This window comes from Chelonia mydas, chromosome 21, assembly GCF_015237465.2.
Source record: "Chelonia mydas isolate rCheMyd1 chromosome 21, rCheMyd1.pri.v2, whole genome shotgun sequence".
NCBI lineage: Eukaryota > Metazoa > Chordata > Testudines > Cheloniidae > Chelonia > Chelonia mydas.
This window is the reverse complement of record NC_051261.2, coordinates 9,431,328-9,450,084: the sequence shown is the minus strand read 5'-3', so window position 1 is coordinate 9,450,084 and position 18,757 is coordinate 9,431,328. Positions and strand designations below refer to the sequence as shown.

The 18,757-nt window shown below is 47.6% G+C and overlaps 1 protein-coding gene across 5 annotated transcripts in view; it reads left to right on the top strand.

Annotated features, from left to right (window-relative positions):
- Window positions 1-4,443: 4,443 nt before the first annotated feature.
- The window catches only part of FOXP4 (forkhead box P4), a 138,430-nt gene continuing 124,116 nt past the window's right edge, over window positions 4,444-18,757 (top strand). For 3 of the 5 annotated variants that reach the window (XM_043533477.1, XM_037884874.2, XM_037884872.2), the window contains exon 1: window positions 4,499-4,925. The gene's annotated coding sequence lies outside the window, so the exon portion shown is untranslated. Of the gene's footprint in view, window positions 4,926-18,757 lie in introns of all 5 variants that reach the window. The other 2 variants (XM_037884875.2, XM_037884871.2) reach the window with 2 other exon arrangements.

Here is an 18,757-nt window from a genome sequence, read left to right as displayed (position 1 = left end):
AGGGAACACTTTGTCCTGGGTGCTTTTTTGCTAAACGCTGGCTGGGCCGTGCCTGTGCCCTGCCCAAGAGTAACGTACACCCTAGACAGGGCGGGAGATACCTGTGCATTCAGCATCTTTCATCCCACGGCACTTTACAAGCATTCCATCTACAGGAATCACTTTGCCCACCATTAAAGTGCAGCCACCTCTGGGTTGGGACATGGCAGCTGTTTAACAAGGCAGCACAACGCTGCATGCCATTTAAGAGAGAGAGTGAAGAAGGCTCCCACAGGCAATTGAAACTGCACATAAGCTAGTCTGATTCATTCTTCTGTCTCCTCGCTTGTGCCACAATAGGCTGATGCTCTGAGCACACAATGATGGTTATGTTTCCACCCTTTGGGGGGCTAAGCTGCACCCCCACACTCCCAGCTGTCATCCCCTATTTTCTTGTGGCATCCTTCAAGACATGTGTGCGGAGTGTTTCTTTCCCACTTGCTCCCCTCATGTAATAGACAAACAGCCCCATCCTACAGCTGAGCACCTCTTACAAGGTGCTGAAGCCAATGGTAGCTGAAGCCTGATTTGCACCAACCCTGAGGCAGGATCAGTCCCAAAATTAGCCCTGGAAATGGGCTGCCCATGACGTCCTAAAACCCCAAGTGTGTGAAGAGTCTTGATTTTTTTACCCTGGTTCTTTTAATTAGTTAATTAAAATCTTCCCCTAAATTATTTATGGGACTTTTAAAAATTGTTAAGTTTTAAATCCTTTGATAGCAGATCCTTGAGCACCAAAAGGTTGAGGCTCAGAGGATTCACTTTGGGAGGCCAGAGCACGGCTACCACCACATCATACCACGGGTGCCATGTATTCAGAAAGAGAGCCAGCCTCAGTCATAGCACTTAGCGCTGTTCATCGGCAACGTGCTTTGCACACACTGATTAGTGCGCACATTCAGAAGGGAAGGAGGTATTCTAGCCCCATTGGGGAGCAGACATGAAGGGGGTAAGCACCTAATTTCTTCCACTGACTACCCAGAGTTGGTGCTGGGGAAAAGGATTCAGTGAAACGTTTCAGTTTCTAAGCCGTCTCAAAATATTTGTTACAGGTTTTATTTATTGAAATGACCTTGGAAATGTTTTGTTTACCGAAAGTCCGGTTCTCAGTAAGAAAACATGGTTTGTGATAAACTAAAGCTTTTGATTGAAATACATCATAAAACAGTGTAAACCAACGTCTGACAGAGCTCAGGGTGAGCCCTAACTGGGAGGGTGTGGGGAGGCAGGTTATTTTACATCTGCCACTGTAGCGTGATTACCCCTTTGTCTGAAGCGGGCCACGTTGGAGAGAGAAGACTGGGCTAGGTGGACCTTGGTTCTGATCCAGTCTGGCAATTCCTATTTCCGAGCTTGGAAAATGTATAAACAATGGGAAATTTGGATAATATCGACACTTTTTTGCGGAAAGTTTCTGTTTTGAATAAAAAGCTATTTTTTGACCCAAAGAAGTCTAGTGCCAAAATGTAATTCTGGTCCTACCGGCGGCCTTCATCTGGAGCCACAGGTGCCCAGCACTTCCACAAGTTGGGCCCTCAGTGCTACATTTTCAAAAGGGACCATCATCCACAATTGGGGCCAGATTTTCAGAAGTGGGTCCATGATGGATGTTAAGCTAAATCTGGCCCTGATTCGGGAGTCTAAAGGATCTCAGAAAGGGCTGACTCCCTCTCCTGTGGTGCAGGCCACTAGCCTATGTTTCACTCTGTCTCTGCAACACCCCCATGCCATAGACCAGATGCTGATGGTCCCTCACAGTTCTTACAACTGGGGTGGTGCCCATTTCCCGGTCTTTGTAATGAAAGAGGTTTGGGACAAAACTAATGCCCTACCAGGAACTTAGAAGAGGGCCATAGCTGACACCTATAGCTGGGTGGCAACTGGATTTTCTGATTCGCAGGAAAATCCACAATTCTGAAAAATGTTCCACTCCAAACCAGACTGAAAACAGCAAAAGAATGAATTGAAATGAAATTCTGACAAAATTTGTTTCAGGTCGATCGAACGGTTTCATTTTAGATGAGACCAAACCAGTGCATTCCAGTTTTGACCTTTGAAAATGTTTTCAGATGTCTGTCTTATTACAAAAAAACACAATCAATTTCATGTCAGAGAGTTGTTTCAAACAGAACAAATGGACACACTGGGTTCTGAAAAGGGACCTTATCAAAATGCTTTGCTTTGTTTGTTTCAAAACAAAACGTTGTTGAAATTGACACCTTTTTCTAAACATTTTGATTTGATGCAAATTGCATTTTTTTTTATTGAAAAAATGTTTTGATGAAATATTTCTCACCAGCTCCACGGAGCCTCCCACCACCCCATGAGCCCCAGCACTGCGAATACAGCCAATGGGGCATTCAGACTGGCTTTCTGTGCTATGGATCAGCTGGTGGCTAGATATTTGTTCCTCTCCCCGGAGATTCTCTTCTCTCCTTCCTTTCCCCAGCGTGGGGGATAAAGGAGATTCAGGGATAATGCCGATGAATGCGGGAGGTGGGGAAATAGATTGGTTGCAGGGTTAATAAAGAGCAGGCTTGGAGAGGGGAGAATTTGGGTACAAGGAGCAATAGTCTGATAGAGTAACCAGTTCTCACTTTATCTCTCTGGCCCTTAATGGCCACTGACAAAGTGTTCGCTGCCATGTAACAGCAACTCTTGTCAAGCCTGACAAACTCACTACACCTAACACGGTGCTGCCCCAGTGTTTATCGGTATAGAGTGTCGTGTGAAGTATCAAATGAAAGCTGGCGACACACCGGTCGTTAATATCATTGCATGATATATGGCTGGCTGGTGTGTAAAGCGGTAGGTACGTCTGCTGGAAACGTATTCCTCAAATATGCTTTGGAGGTTGGGTTGATAAACAAGTTTGTCCTAGACAAAGGCACGTTGCTTTACCTGTCTGCCTTGAAATCAGTTGTTGATCAAATATTGTGAAACCAGAACAAAGGACAATTCGTTTGCATTTTAAGTCAACAGAAGAGCAAGTTATCAGCCTGGCCATCAACTTCCTGAAACGCAAACAGCTTGGGAGAAAAACTTTATCTGGGGATACGCTTTAAAAGAACACCTCTCAAAGGTTTACTGGGTCAGAAAATGGGAGAGAACCCCTTTGTGATCCATCACTGGGGGAAAAGAAAGGCCCACCCTCTGTGTGTCCCTGAACATGTGGGTGGCTGATGCTAAAAGGTTGGTTTAGGTAAGAAACTTATCATAGACCAGGTTTGTAACCTGTTGAGTTTGGTTTTAGTTGCTAGAAAGCGTGATTATACTTTTGTTTTATTTGTGACCATTTTCTGGTTTTATACTCTCTTAAAGCTTGTTTTATTATAAATCCATCTCAGTGCTGTTGCATTAAAGGGAGGTGCGCATCCACCGCTGGGCCAGCAGACTGGTGTGACAGCAGACCTGGTAACTGCTGTGAGTGTCCAGTGTCAGGGGATGGATACTATAGGGGAATGCTCTCCCAGGGGGGTTGGGAACCGTGGACATCAAGGATTCCCTGCAAGTCAAGGAAAGGACTGGCAGAGTGCTGAGGACTTTGTTGGGCTGGCTAACAGACTGGAGTGTCAGGGAGCTGACACACAGTTTAGCACCAGGAAATCTCTCTCTTGCTGAGGCAGGGGGTTCATAAGGTAATTTATAGTTCAGGGCCCACCGAGAAGGCATCACAGGACCAGATCCACCAAGGGTATGAAGGTTTCTAGCTTCCATTGAAATCAATGGAAGTTAGGAGCCTAAATACCTTTATGGATCTGAGCCTCTGGACCTTACTTTCCCTGTCTGTAAAATGGGGATGATAATCCTTTCTCTCAGCCTTTGTCTGTCTTGCCCATTTAGATTATAAACTCTTTGGGACAGGGACTGCCTTTTGCTATGTGTATGCATCTAGGAGATCTCGGTTCAGTTCCTGGCTCTGCCACAGACTCCTTGTAGGACATTGGGCCATCGCTTTGTGCCTCAGTTTCCCCCCCTCTGTAAAATGAGGATAATCCTTCCTTTCTCTCTTCCTTTGTCTATTTTGATGATAAACTTTGGGAGACAGGAGCTGCCTGTTCCCACGCAGGTTTGTGCAGTGCTTAGCACAGCGTGGCGCAGATATCAGTCTAGGTGCCACCTCAAGAGAAATAATTATTATTAATAAAACAATAATCATAATGGAACAGCCGGGAGGAGAAATGAAACCACCGCGTAGCTTGACCCCTTCAAGTTTATTCCGACGCTGTCCCTATTCAGCAGGATCCAACCCGCCGGAGCCCTCAGACATAAAAAGAAGAGATGGGTTTCCTTTCCTCTCCTTCCCAAAGCCTCCCCTCCCCATCACCTCTTCTTCCCCAACGTGGCGCCTTCCTCTTCCCTCCTGCCGGCGCGGTGGGGTTGGAAATGAGCTGCACCTGCTTTAGATGGATTATGGTAGAAGTGGAAGTAACTCTCTCGCTCTCGCTCCCACCCCTCCCCTCCCCGATCTCAAGTCACATCTCCCGTGCGGACGCAGCCCCGCTGATTAGCGCCCGCTCTGCCCGTGTGAATGGGACACAGGGAGAGGAGGGCGCAGACGGACCCCCCCACCCTACCCTGAGCAGAGGAGGAAGAGGAGCCGGGGTGGGGGGAGGAAAGAAGAGGGAGACCCCCCCCAAGAAGTCATCCAGCAAAGGGGGGAGCTGGCAGCACCCCCGGGCAGTGCGGTCATGCGGGACCGGGTCTAGGGGCTCTTCCCCGCTCTGCCCGAGACGGCGAACTTTGGGGACCCCCCACCCCCACCCCGGAACTGGAGAAGTTTCTCCCCCCGCCCCCCTTTCCCCTCCCCCCAGCGGAGATCTACCCATGCCCCAAGCGGGGGGTTCAAGTTGAGCCTTGTTTCCAGCCGCTGTCGAGCCAAACAGGTTGGTGGGGTTGTGTGTTGTGTGTTTCGTGTGTGTGTGTGTGTGTCGCTTTGCGTTTGTTGAACTCTCAAGGTGGGTGAGTTTCAATCGCCAGGTCTGTTCCCCCCCCTCCCACGCACCCTTGCAGAGGCGGCCTGTTTACACCGCCGCTCGGCTTCCCTCCCCTGAAATATTTTTCAGCCACTAACCCCAGAAAGTTGCTAAACAGGCTGAACAGCTGTTTTCTTTCTTTCCTCCTTTCTTCTTTGCAGAGGCGGGTGGCTGGGTGTGTGTGTGTGTGTGTGTGTGTTTTTAACAAACAGGTGGGGGGTGGCGAGAGCTGCTCGTGCGGTGGGTGCCCCAGTTCCCTTTTTGTAAAGGAGGAGGGGGGGGGATTGCAAACCCTTTACGAGACATATATTCTTTCCTCGCTTTGTTGTTTCGAATTGTGCACCCTGCTCGTTTGAACCGCCCCCGGAGTAGCGAGCCCCAGGAATCTCCCCTGCGCTCCGCCTGGCTTCGCCCTCCGCAGGACTTCTAGGGGTCGGCTCTTAGTTTCCCTTCGGGGAGGGGGAAAGACGGGGCTCGCAGTTAAAGGCTTTGTAGCCTGGTCCCCCCCCCCCCCCCGGCAGCCCTATCGATCGCTTGGAGCGTTGGGTCCCAGGGATCGCGAAGGTGCATCAAGGAGCTTCCAGACAAAGAGAAATCTCTGTCAGGAGCAACTTTTCAGCTGAGACTTTGCATGGAAGTGGCGTGAAAAGCGAGGGATTTGGGGAGCGGGATTTTTTTGGGGTGTGTATGAATTGTTTATATTGGGGGACAAGAGAATGAAATTCAGAGGTGGGGGAACTGGGACAGCGTGTGCATGGCCGGGGGGTGGAATTGGAGGTACACTATTGATTTGCCTTATTTTGTGTGTGTGTGTGTGTTTCTTCTGGGTGCCTGGAGGGGGGCGTTATAGGAGACGGCTCCTGGGGTTTGGGTCGATCAATCCGCCCTGGGTGTGTGGCATTTGCTTTGCGGGGGGGGAGGTCTCACAATTTGCTCTGATTGACAGGATGGGCAGATTCAAAGTTATTCACATGTATGGGGCTCTGAGTAGAAAGTGTGTGTGTGGGGGGGGCCCATGATGTGGGGACAGCTGTATTTCTGCCCACCTCTCTCTCAACCGCACAAAGCAACTTTCCCTGGGAGCCGGGAGGCCTGTGGAGATGAACAGGAAACTTCCAACAAGAAAACCAGCTCTCTGGCAGTGTCTTTCCTGTTGGATTCTCGACTCCAAGGAAACTTTTGCTGACAATATTTTTTCTTTCTCTTCAGTCCCAGAACCTGCTCTGCTCTGTGTTTATTTTTAATGCTTGCCAAGGGAGTGGGGAACATCTTGTGAATTAATTACTTTAAAAAAAAATTAACCTTGAGAAATAAGTGTTTAAATTAGCCGTCTTTCTGCTAGGGGAAGTAATGCAGAATAACCTCAATAGCTATTGTAGATCAGTGTACTTTGCGGGGACATGTTGCATTTGGTCTTCCTTTGTTGGTACCTGCCTTTTTATTTCCCCCCATAGGCCGTTTTATTTTAATGTTGTCTATTGCTGAGTGTTTTAAAAATAATTTCAACATAAAACCTGCTGATCTGGGCCATGTGATGTGCCAACAAAGTAAACTTCCCCCTGTTTAGAAATAAATCAAAACAAAACAAGTTTTAAAATCTTTGCAAATTTCCTAAAGAAGCAAACTGAGCCCCAACAAACCTTAAACAACCCGCAGAGAAATTGTTCCACCCATGAATACGCTGATTGGTGTGAGATTAAAATTAAAGTATTTAAAATATTTATCTAATAAATAGAGAGCAGGCAAAAATAAGACTAAAAACAAAATAGGATTTATATTGATTATTAAAACTTACAGGGCAAGGATTCTAACTCAGCCAGCTGTACAGTGAAATTCCACATTGTGATTTGTTTGTGCACATCTTTCCCCTAATGGCACAGTTTGTGAGCCTTTCTATATTTCTTTGTTTTAAAAGTGTGATGAGGGCTTTGGGGGCAGGGGGAATCCCTAAAACTTTCATACAATGCATGGTAGTCTGTATGAGGGTGTCTAGCTGAACCCCTGTAAACCATCGCTAATAACAATAATTTGGAAAGGGTTTATTATTAAGTAGTATTCTTTAGGGAGTTCAGAAATCCCAGGCAGACCTTGTTTTAAAACTACTGGCTAGTTGGTGAGGGGTGTGAGGACAATTCTGGTCAGTTGCTTTCGTCAATGGAGCGAATAGCTTCGTTTGAGACAAATTCCAAGTGCAAACCTTGGCAAAATTAATGATTGTTCGGTTCGTTCAAAATTGTCTTCCCCGTCTCAGGCTTCTGTCTGCTCTCTTCCCTCCCCCCCCCCCCCCCCCCCCCCAAAAAAAAAAAAAGTTTAGTAAGTGGTTTGTTAGCAGCAGATTACTATGAATATTTCTTTTGGGGATAGGGAACTGTTTCGAGTTGGCAAGCACATTTCTAAGGTGTGTATGGAGGAGAACAAGTGGGCTGTAATTTCAGTTAACCTTTCCATTTGGGGAATGGCTTTTTTAAAAACAAAAAAAAAAAAAAAGAAAAATGTGTAATTTTTTCTTCCCTCCTCCCTCCTTTTTTAATTCAAATAAAAATTTTAATAGGGGAGAACAGGAATAATTCATGAGTATCTAAAAACTAAACTTCGTTTGCACTGTTACTCAGAGTAACGTTCAAAAGCACATATATTTAGAGAAAACACACTGTGATTTCTCTATTCCTAATATAGTGCTAAGGAATTAGAGAGGAATTTCAGCACAGATTCCTATCCAGGATCTGTTGCCGGCTTGAAGTAACTGATCAGCCCAGATGAGTTTTGCTTTGGAGACTAAAATGTACATACATTTGTCATTTACCACAGTCAGAACCAACTTGGTGTCCGATTAAGACCTCACTTTACAATGCTTTTGGAAAGGATGTGGGGTATGCAATTAAAATGTTGTTCTCTCCATTAAAGGGGGGTGTTTTTAACCTAAAGTAGAAGTGAGTGAAAATTCTTCCTGTGAGTTTAGAAATTTACACAAGAAGTGTATTATGCTGGAGAACGGGCAGTTTAGTGTCAAATCAATACACAGACAGACAGTGCGAGGCTGGCAGTTGTGTATTTGTGAGTATGTTTCATGCCGTACTAATATTGTTGACTAAACATGAGTACATCTCAGATTTTAATGAAATCAAACTCACTTTTTGATTTATTTTGAGGATAGTCTGTTTTTAAAATCAGCCTTGCTTACGCACATGCAAAAATTATTTGTCAAATGTAGCCCCCATTTTTTTCCCCTAAATCAAAACCTTTGAGAGTTCAGGATGGAATACGGTGAACGTAAGGACGAAAATTGTATGTGCTGACCGAGTGAGTCGGGGAGTATTTGTCAGTTCTGCGAAGCAGTCAGATGGTTCTAATTCCAGTCTTTATTCTTTACTCCTTGTGGAGCGGGGCTTGAAAGGGGAGACTTTCTAAGCCCCCACATTCCCTGTATTTTAAAACATTTGGGCTAATATTCTTGAGTTGCTATTTTTTTATTATTATTAAAAAAATCGTTTTCCCCTTCTATCTTTGCTTCTGTAGTGAATGTGGGATTCTAAAGTAGAGAAGAGGAAACCCTCTGGTTAAAACCTGATGCAAATAATTTGTTTTATGCTTTGAACTGATGAGGATACTAAAAGCAAAACCACTTCTATCGAATGGGCCCCATTTCAGAAGAGAAAGTTTGACTAGTCTTGGCTGGGGGGGAAATAATCTGAGCATCATGGAATATCAAAAATGCACTCAAACTCCATCCAACCTGTCTACCCTGTTAAGTGTCTAGATGGAGAGTGATGGGATGCATCTCCGTGCTTTCCAAGATTCTGCTGCTGGTGTTAAGTGAAAATGTTCCGTTTGCAGCGAGATGCACCCAGTGGACTGATCTTTCCCAGCCCGGTTGCATGTGCACCTGTAAAGGAAGCTAGCAATTCCTTCTGCCGGTCCCCAAGCTGATGGCTTCAGAAAAAGCAATAAAAAGGAGTATGCACAATACATCTACTATTCAGAATGTCGTGGCTCAGTGAATCTAAGCAGAAAAGTTGTTTGTTGCCTCTGTTTTGGGGAGGGGAAAAGAAAGTGAGATGCTAAGGAAAAATGTTTGGGCCAAGTAGATTTTTGTGGTGGTTGTTGTTATTCCTGAGTGGATTTACCTGGAGCAGAGGATTTTAAAATAAAATCTATTAAACTTCTTGATTTTCATGGGGAATTAAAATGAACAACAATAATAATAATAATAAAAAAATCCAGCAATGCAACACCGGAGGAATCTGGTGAATTTCTAATTCAGATTCTCCCTTCTGAAAGAAAGGGCCGAGTTTATTTAAAAATCGGCGTGATCTATAAAATCGAGTGACACTAAAATATCCACTTCGGACGCGTTCTCGCTTTCTTTTCTAATAACCAGGCTGGAATCCAAGTGCACTCGGTTGTGAAGTTCTTTCCCAGAGAGCCCTAAGAGCTTTCCTTTTCTCATGGTGGATAGGGGATGCTTTGAATCTGATAAGGTTTGTGTCTCGCTAGGGGGCTGGCTTTGAGTCTTTGAGGGGGAGGGGTTGTTTTTTGTTTTTTTGTTTGCTGAGTAGGTGCAGAGAGGGGAAGAGGTACAGCAAAGATTTTCCCTTTGTAGCAACAAGGTGTGTGTGTGTGTGGGGGGGGGGGGGGCGAGCGCTGTGGAGCGGGAGGGCAGTTCTCCGTCCTATAGAAAGGAGGGATAATGTGTCTGCAGCTTCCCCCCTTCTTCTGCATTCTTTTTTTTTTTTTTTTTGAGGTTTTGTTTTCCGACAGGGAGCGAAATTTCGTAGCCTCGCTCCCATGTGTTTAAAAAAAGTCTCTTATTTTCAGCCCAAACAGCAACCATTCTCCCCAGCCCTACCCTCTGCTATCTGTATTTCAGTGGAGATAAAAGATGTCTCTGTCATTCTCTTTCCACCTCCCAGCCCCTATTTCTAGCTGGCAGGTGTGTTGGAGAGGGTGGGTAGCTAATGAATATGGCCTTTGCAGCAGGGTTAGGAGAGGGCTTCATGCCAGCCTAGGTTTCTTGCCCTGTGTTAACAAGGCGACTTACTGCCATGTATGTACCTGGTGCTTCAGGGGATTGGAATCGGATAGGAGAATCAACCTTTACCTCTGCTTGTGGTTTGGCCTTCAGGCCAGAAGGAACTCTTATCTGTTCCCTTTGGGTGACATGTATTTTAGTCACCACCCCCCCCCCCCGCACACGCTAATTTGCTACACCCCAAGTGTCCTTAAGTCATGTTAACAGTTTGTCTCTATCACCTGCCACTTCTTAAAGTGATAACTTGGAAATTCCACTCCTGGGCTCTTTGATTTTTAATCTCTCTCTGTTTGGCACCGGGGCATTGTTAAACAGAACAGGATGCCACCTTTCCCTCACGCCTCGGGAGAACTGGCCACATGGGAGGTTAAATACACACCTCCAGAGCTGTGTGCTCAAAGGGAAGAGGAGTTCAGTGGTACCCGGAGGGGGGGCGTGGGACTCTGTAGATACACTGAGAGCAGGGAAATGCATCCAGCCTCTGCAGAAGAGAGAGAACGCTGGTATATGTGACTTAAAAAAATCACGCAAACTTGCCCTAAAACACACAAGGGTTAACTGTGCTCTTGCAAAGTCCTCTTTAAAATATTTGAGGTGACATCAACCTTGCAAAATTTGTTGTCATTTTCGGTGACTTTCTTCTATATCTGTTCGGTTTTTTTTTCTTTTACCCTCCACCCTACATCAGGTCATTTCGCTCATTCTTTAGAACAAGCTTACGCACCGGGGTGCTGGTTCTTTTGGTACCCCATAAGCAAGCCCTTTTGCTCACTAGAGATGGAACTTTTGTTTTATAGAAGTGGGGAGAAAAGGTTTGGGGAGTGGCTTGTTTTTCAGGTTGGGAAAAATCCTGTCTGTATCTTTTTCTTAGAGTGAAATTTACCCTCCAGAAGAGGAAAGGCGGTTGGGGAATGCAAAGAGTTGTTGATTCTAAAAACTTGTTTGTAATTTTTTTTTTTTAACTGAAAAGAAGAAGCGATGATCTAAAATGCAGGGGGAACGGCGGTGAGTCTGGTTTTGTTAAATCTCCTTTCCCCTTCTGAACGAAGCCACTTCAGGGGATCGAGCTACTGTTGCTATCGACCCAGCAAAGCTTCATGGGGTGCAACATCTTTCTTACAATCCATGCTTCTTCCTCCTTGTCCCCACCCCAATGCTTTAATGAGTCAGACAGCAACAGTGGGGAGGGAGATGAGATACAAGTGGTGGAGAAAAAGTAATTTCATCTGAGATCTGGATGAAATGGAATATAGGGCACAGTTCATCTTTCCCCCATCCGTCCCCAATTTTGTTTTGTAAAGTTCTTGCTTCCGTGGTTGAAGAGAGATCCTCTCTAGGGATAGGATGGTAGTTGTTAAAGGATTGCACTAGAAGTATTGCATTGGGACATAGGTACCACGTAGCTATGCTCTTATGTAGACAGAGAAACTGTCGAGCCCCGTGTTCATTAAGCGGCATGCACAGTGTGTCTGGCTTCTTAAAATTGTGCCTAAAATCTGCTTTTGCCAGGTCGTGAGTTTATCTTCCTTCTTAACGGAAACTGGTATCCGTGTTTACTCTCGGCTGCAAGTGCCTCCTGTGTTTCATGCCCTGGCAAGTTGGCAGACCGAGATCCTTTCGCTCGGCTCGCCGACGGAAACCCTCCTGGTAGGGTCGCAGTGCTGGATTCAGAGGAGCAGCCGCACTTTCTTTTTAAAAAAAAAAATTGATTTTCAAGGAGGGGGTTTGCAAAGTGGAAGGAAAATTTTGCTGCTCTGCTGGTTTGTGCTGAAGCCAAGAGCTCTGGTTCCGGTCGTATGGCTTCGGCGTGGGTTTGCCGTAGCGAAGAGTGGAATAATACAACTTTTTTCTTCTAATAAGAGGACTTTGAAAACCATAGGCAGCTGTGAAAACACGTGAGGGCCCTTTTTTAAAAAAGGTAGTAGGGGAAAAAATGCCATTGGGGGGCCCTGTTTTGGAGGTCACTCGAAAGTGGTTTGTTCTGCCTCCCTGGCAAACCTCACTCGCGTGACCTCAGCTGGGTAGAGCGTGGGCATTCTCTGGTGGTTAAATTGCTGGACTATGAGTCGGGACCTGGGTTCTGCTCCTCACTCTGCCTAAACTGATGCGAGAGTTATGGCAAGTCCCTTCAGCTTGCTTTGCCAGGCAGTGTAGTTAGGGTGACCAGATGTCTTGATTTTTTTTTTTAGGGACAGTACTGATTTTTGGGTCTTTTTCTTATATAGGCTCCTATTACTCCCCCACCCCCGTCCCGATTTTTCACATTTGCTGTCTGGTCACCCTAAGTATAGTAGGGATAAGGCTGTTGACCCGTTCAGCTGAAAGGAACACTGGAGCTCTAAGGGCGAGGGAAAATTCCATATTCTCTCCTTCTCTATGTAAAAATAAGAATGTGAGGGGCTGATGTACATTAGTGGACCAGATTCTTTTCTCATACTATTGAAATCAACGGCTTTACTCTAGACTTACCTTGGGGTAGTTTAGAGCAAGATTTAGCCCTGGCTCCCTGTATCTAAATAAAGACTCTGAGCGAGCTGGATTTACACAGTAAATGCATGTGTATATGGATATTATGTAGGAGGCACGGGGAATGTATTGTCTGTGTGTGTGTGAGGCAGAGAGGTTTGGATGGGCAACATGGCCAAGTATCTAGTAGATAGAATGAAGGGTGTACTGGGTGTCAGGCACTGGTTCAGGATCTCTTGGCATGTGTTACGGCTCACGCGTGCCCTGGGGAACAAAGCAACTTAAGCACACGTGAGGCAATTCCATCCCCACGTTCTCTGCGCATGTTTTTGTTCAGGCCCCAGCACTTCCGTTCAAACAGGCAGAGGGAGAGGCCAGGTTCTTAAGAACTGTTAAGAAGCAGAGTCCGCGGCATGGATCGCCAAGGCACGGGCAGTCCGGAGCGAGATGAGCTGCTCCCTTATTGCAGACCGTGTTGAAATAACAAATTTCAACACCACTCAGGTCGCTTGCAGAATAACTAGGTTTATCTAGTGGGATTTAATTGCACTGAGGTTAATCAATACAAAAAGTTTCAGCACTGCACACACCCAACCCACCATCCAGGGCAACAACCCTGATTGAATGCACTTCCCTTTCTCCTGCTCACCCTTCCAACCCCGTGCCCCGGTCCGACTCCAAAACCGATGGGAAGTCATGCAGGGCTAGAATTCTCTAATTGCCCTCGCTGATCGGAACGCTGTATTGGCTCCCCGTCCTGGCTGGCTGGTTGGTGGGGGGGCTGTGACTTCGTTCTGCAGAACCTTATAAGAATATAAAAGGAGATGCGACCTTGTGATGAAGGCACTGGAGTGGGACTATGTGTATGAACCATGGGGTCCTGATCACGGGATGCTACCGTAATGCACAGGTGATGCTCAACTCGGCTGATGGAGAGAGTTGAGCGCAGAACCCCACAAGAATCTAGGCCAAGATCTGTACAAGCGTGTTTGGAGCTGAGCAAAGAGTGTATTCAAATTCTGTCTGTCTAGGCATTTTATCTCGTGGCCCTCATTTAGATTTTTCTGCCTGCGAGTCGTTGGCAAGCACAGGGTGACTTTACTCAGACATACTCATTATTCAGAATCCATTTGCCCAGTGAATTTCCGCAAATCATTCTTAGTCTGTGGCTTGTTTGCAAGTATGTTGAAATTCAAGCTCTGTCGGTGGGTTTCAATTGGATGTGGAGAGTCACGCGGTATTATCTCTGCTCTCTGATTGGATTAGAGCTGCTCGTGGGGTCGGGTTTCTGGCACGAACGCTCCTTGTGTCTTGTTTTTTACAAGTTGGTCATTGGCTCTCGGCAAACGTTCCTTGGGTTCCGTGAACATTTCTGCTCGGGGAATGCAGCCATGTTGGAGGAAAGGGGTGCCCGGCTCTGAAACAGACGGTTTCATGGCTAGACCATGTCTTTGGAGAGGTGGACATGCTGGCATTGGGTGGCCTAAAAGTGGTGCCAGCAAGCGGCCGGCCATCAGCTGTGTAAATCGACTGGCTCCTGCTGGAGAGTTTATCCAGGGCCATTGAAAGCAGCACATCTCCCCAGTGACATGACCTTTCTCCATCTCCTAGTGGTGGAATGGCAATGTCTGGCTGGACGGAGTGTGACAATCCCACTCCTGTGTCCTCTTATTCTACGGGCCTGCCCCTACTAAGGCCGTTACCCACCGGCAAAAGGTCTTGAGGCCCTCACCTCGCAGCGGGGGTTAGGCCCTAGCATGGCCTTTCTCCCACCCACCTGAGTGCCCTGTGCTGGGCAGTGTTTGTCCCGGGGCTTTGAAAGAGTTAACGTAGGCGTCGGTCTGCGGGAGAGGCCCACCAGGCCTCCCCAGCGGGTGGGCTGACTTGTGGCGAGAAATACCAGGCAGAACTGCCAGGCAGAACGGTTTCTTGTCAAGTGTCAGTGGAGCCTTCGCCTCCTCCGGACCCGTCTCCTGGGGATGGGAGCCGAGGGAAGGGAGACTGGCTGGAGGAGCGCAGGGGCGGCGGATGAGAGGAGACCCAAGGATGCTGAGGGGCAGGAGGGGAGCATGGCGTTTTTAAGAACCCACGGCAAGCATGCTGGGAAGGTCCCAAGCGTTGGTCCTGGCCCTGCCCGGCCCAACAGCTGCCTTTTGCCAGGCTCCTGTTTCATCGGGGGGCCCTGTCTCCCTCCTGGTGTCTTGGTTTCAAAGCTAGGGCCTGCGATGCCTGCTTGACGGGATAAGGCTCCCTTCCCCTCCAGTTATCTCACATAATCCTGCCTCCACCGTAAAACTCCAGCAGCCATCCAGGCCAAGTCCAGGGAGAGACGCCTGTCTCGGGCTTCTTCTGCGTGGGCAAAAGGAAGGGGAAGGCATTTCTCTCCCTAGATCCCTGAACTTTTTTTCATTTTAATTCCTAACTGAGCTTCAGAGCTAGCAGGAGCCAGATGGTGGCTTAAAACCACCCCCCACCAGCATCAAATAATTTATTGTTGGAGCTCCCTCTTTTCCGAAGGCGGCAGCATTGGCAGCCATGGGACCCAACAGGTTGCTCATTTGAGTACAGTGCCCTGGCTTCCTTTCTTCTCCCTGTTCTTTGCTGGGGGAGATTGATTGAGCTGGGGGGGAGGCGTGATGCCAAGATGTCTGCCCACCGGTTGCTTCTTTTTATTATTCTGAAGAATAAAGTCTCCCAAATGATCCCCCTCTAAGTGGCAAGAAGGTAGTGGGGGAGGGAGCAAGTCCCTGAAACAAGTAGTAATCCATAACCATGAAAGCAAATTAGTCCAGTTTAAAAAAAAAAAACCAAAAACAAAAAAACCCTCAAACTTTTGTGGCTAACGAGGCAGGAAATGTGGATTTTTAAAACACACTGCGCCAAACGCCTCCACAATAAACACTTTCCTTGGTGAGATGGGCTCGGGTTGGGGGGAAGCCACAGGCTTTTAAAATTAAGATGCGCTCCTTGCCTTTCGTCAGCTTAATTTCCAGCGTATTCTCACTTTCCCTTCTCCCCTCTTCTCAGCTTCCCGCGGCCTCTGACAGAAAATAGCTTTCACTTTGGAAGGGAGAAACTTTTATTTGTTTACTTCCACAAGCAAATAAATTTTAGTGGGTTTTTTTTAATGGGCCCAGGGTGGTATATTCCCACTTGTCCACCCCCAGCAAAAGGAACTGATGTTTGGACCCAGCTCCATATATAAGCAAAGAAAAACCGATGTGAGATTTTGCTTCTCGATGGAGCCCAGATGTTCGCCATTAATAAATTAAAACCTCCAATATAAACGACTTCTGGTTTAAAAAACAAAAGGCGCATTTGTTTCCTATCATGCTAGTAACTCTGGTTTTGAGGGTTGTGTTGAGGGGGGTGAGTCGAGGGAGGGGGAGACAGTATTCCTCAATGACTCCTTGGTGTGTGTTTGAGGAGTATTCTGTATTTCCTGTTGCTCTGACTTCATTTCAGCATCCTTTCAGAATCGCTGTGCTGCTCTAGAGCTCCCCCACCCCACCCCGGGTTGTCTTGGTTTATAGTCCTTCAGATTCTCTCTCTCTCTCTCTTCCCCCCTCCACCCCCCGGCTTTAAAAATTAGCGGATTGATTGTGGTTGTATTTTTGGAAGCTTCTTGTTTAGACGATGAGACGGCTCAAGCAGACGTGCCTGGCACTCTGATTCAGAACACATGAGACTGTGGGGACAGGGTCTGTTGAAAACCTTAAGGTAAATAGATGCAAAATAGGTGCGAAATGCCCCAGCGGTACTTAGATACTGTGAGCCAAATTCCCTGCTGGTGTAAATTGGGGCTGCTCCATCGATGTCAATAGAGCTGTGCCCACTTACTCCAGTAGTCATAAACAAGAAGTATTTTTTCATACAACGCACAGTCAACCTGTGGAACTCCTTGCCAGAGGATGTTGTGAAGGCCAAGACGGTAACAGGGTTCAAAAAAGAACTAGATAAGTTCATGGAGGATAGGTCCATCAATGGCTATTAGCCAGGATGGGCAGGGATGGTGTCCCCAGCCTCTGTTTGCCAGAAGCTGGGAATGGGCGACAGAGGATGGATCCCTTGATGATTCCCTGTTCTGTTCATTCCCTCTGGGGCACCCGGCATTGACCACTGTCAGAAAACAGGATACTGGGCTAGATGGACCTTTGATCTGACCCAGTATGGCCGTTCTTATGTAGAGAATTTGGCCCACTGATGATGAACATGTTGGAACTGCCTAAGGGAGATACTGTACTGAGTTCCAGCAGAAAACTCACCACACTTCCAGGTGGCTTTTTAAATATCAAACCCAAATATTTATCGACTGCCAGGATGCCCAAATACACTTTACCAAGTCAAAATCCCTGTGTGGGGGAAGCTGGGATCCCATCCTGCAGCGTATTTTAGCACTGTTTCGATCTCTGTGACCTTGCCTCGGGTGCAGCATGTCCGATGGCTCCGGCTGGGACATGCTGAGCTGTCCTTGCTGAATAGGGCACCAGGGGAAGCACTATGAGTTGGTAATGAGGAGGGAGCTAGTGAATTCCACTTGTAGACCCCCCACTGCTGGCTTTGATTCTGCTGGGGGAGATGATCTGCGGGATCTTGGTCCGTTGAAACCGACTCCTTCCGCTGCCAAGTGTGTGGATCTGTTGTCTGAAAGGTAGAGCGTTGCGGTGCGGGGTGAGACTTGAGGGGTTCAGCTTCTTGGATGTTGAAATAGGGCTCTGACATCGTGTGGCCCCCCCCTCCCCCCCGCAACATCCCTGTCCACGTGGAGCCTGTGTCTCATCAGTAAGGGGACAGGTCGTTCGGCCCTCTCCTTGCGGACAAGGTTTGAGTGGGGGAAGGAGTCAGGGATGGGGGCACGTCCCGCTACATTAAGCATTCCCTTGCCTTTGGTCTCTTGACAGCATTGCCTGTGACTAATTAATACCAAATAAAGAAGAGGCGATTTCCCCTTTTCCCCCCTCCTACCCCATCTCCCAGCAGCAAGGGAAGCATGGTCTCTTGTCCATCCCCGGAGGGTCCAGCCAGGCAGAAAGGGCTTGTCAGCACCCTTGTACTCCAGAAGGGGAAACATGCTGCTTTGGAAGAGCTCCTAATCCGAGACTTCTGTTAGCTTTCTGTAGCGAGCCACGGCAGAGGAGGAGAATAGATCCAGGATTAAGGGATTCCCAGTGGGCTGTGATTACACTGAGTTGGAAGAGACTCAGATCAGAACCTCAGGTCTATATTAGCCACCACCCCACACCCCCCAACATCCTTCCTTCAAGGGAGAGTTCAGGTCCAGCTCCAGACCACACAGTTCATTCCTGGACCTTACCATGGGCCCAAACTTCAGAGAGATTTGGGTCTGAATTTGTCCTCCTGGCTCCATCTCTCTCCGCTGCAGGGGCGACGGGGAGAGACTGACTCTGAACCCTGCGGTGACCTGACCTGCCTCCCTTTACCTGAACGGACAAGCTGATCTAGTGCAGGTTTTTCTGTAGCTGTGGTATCCAAGCATCAAGAACAGTCAAGAGCCTTTCTCCATACTGCCCTGTGGGGCAGGAATAGATGATAGAGGATCATTCCTCCTCCTGGCTCAGCATCATTCTGCTTTGGGACACGGACAGTTTCCCCTATAATGGGGGTTTCCTCTATCCCTAGCATGGGGGGGGGGGGAGGGGACCTGCTTTAAGGGCCTGATCTACAACCCACTGAAGTCAATAGACGTCTTTTCCTCAAGGTCAGGGGGCTTTGGATTAGGCCCCTGATGAAACTCCGTTTCGAGTAAGAATGGACCTAAACCTTGGGTCTTAATTTTGACGGCCCCGAAATTAGGGGATGTCTGATCAGCCCCTCCCCATGCGGCTCTCACAGAGGCAGCCGAACCTTATTTGCTTCATTAGAAGGGGGGGGTGAGACTAAAGCAGCTTCGTTGTGAGTGCCGATTTTCCTCCGGGTTTCAGAGCTAACGGAAAAGAAGCTCTGAAAGGCTGGTCTATTTAGAAAGGCAGTAAGAGAAAGTTTAAGTCAAGTGTGGGTGGGTGGTGCGGGGGGGGGGAGGGGGGCGGCAATTGTTCAGGGATTGAAGCCAGTTTTGGTGAAACCCTGAAGGTCAGCACCATCTAGTCAATTACCTGCTGGGTGATGAGCATGGCAGCCTCCCACCCAGAAGCTGGTGGTGGAGACTTTTGGTGCTGCTGAGTTTTCGGCCTTGCAGGCACGTACCCCTTTTGCGCGGTGCTGTGGCTCCTGACAGTAGCAGCTTCCA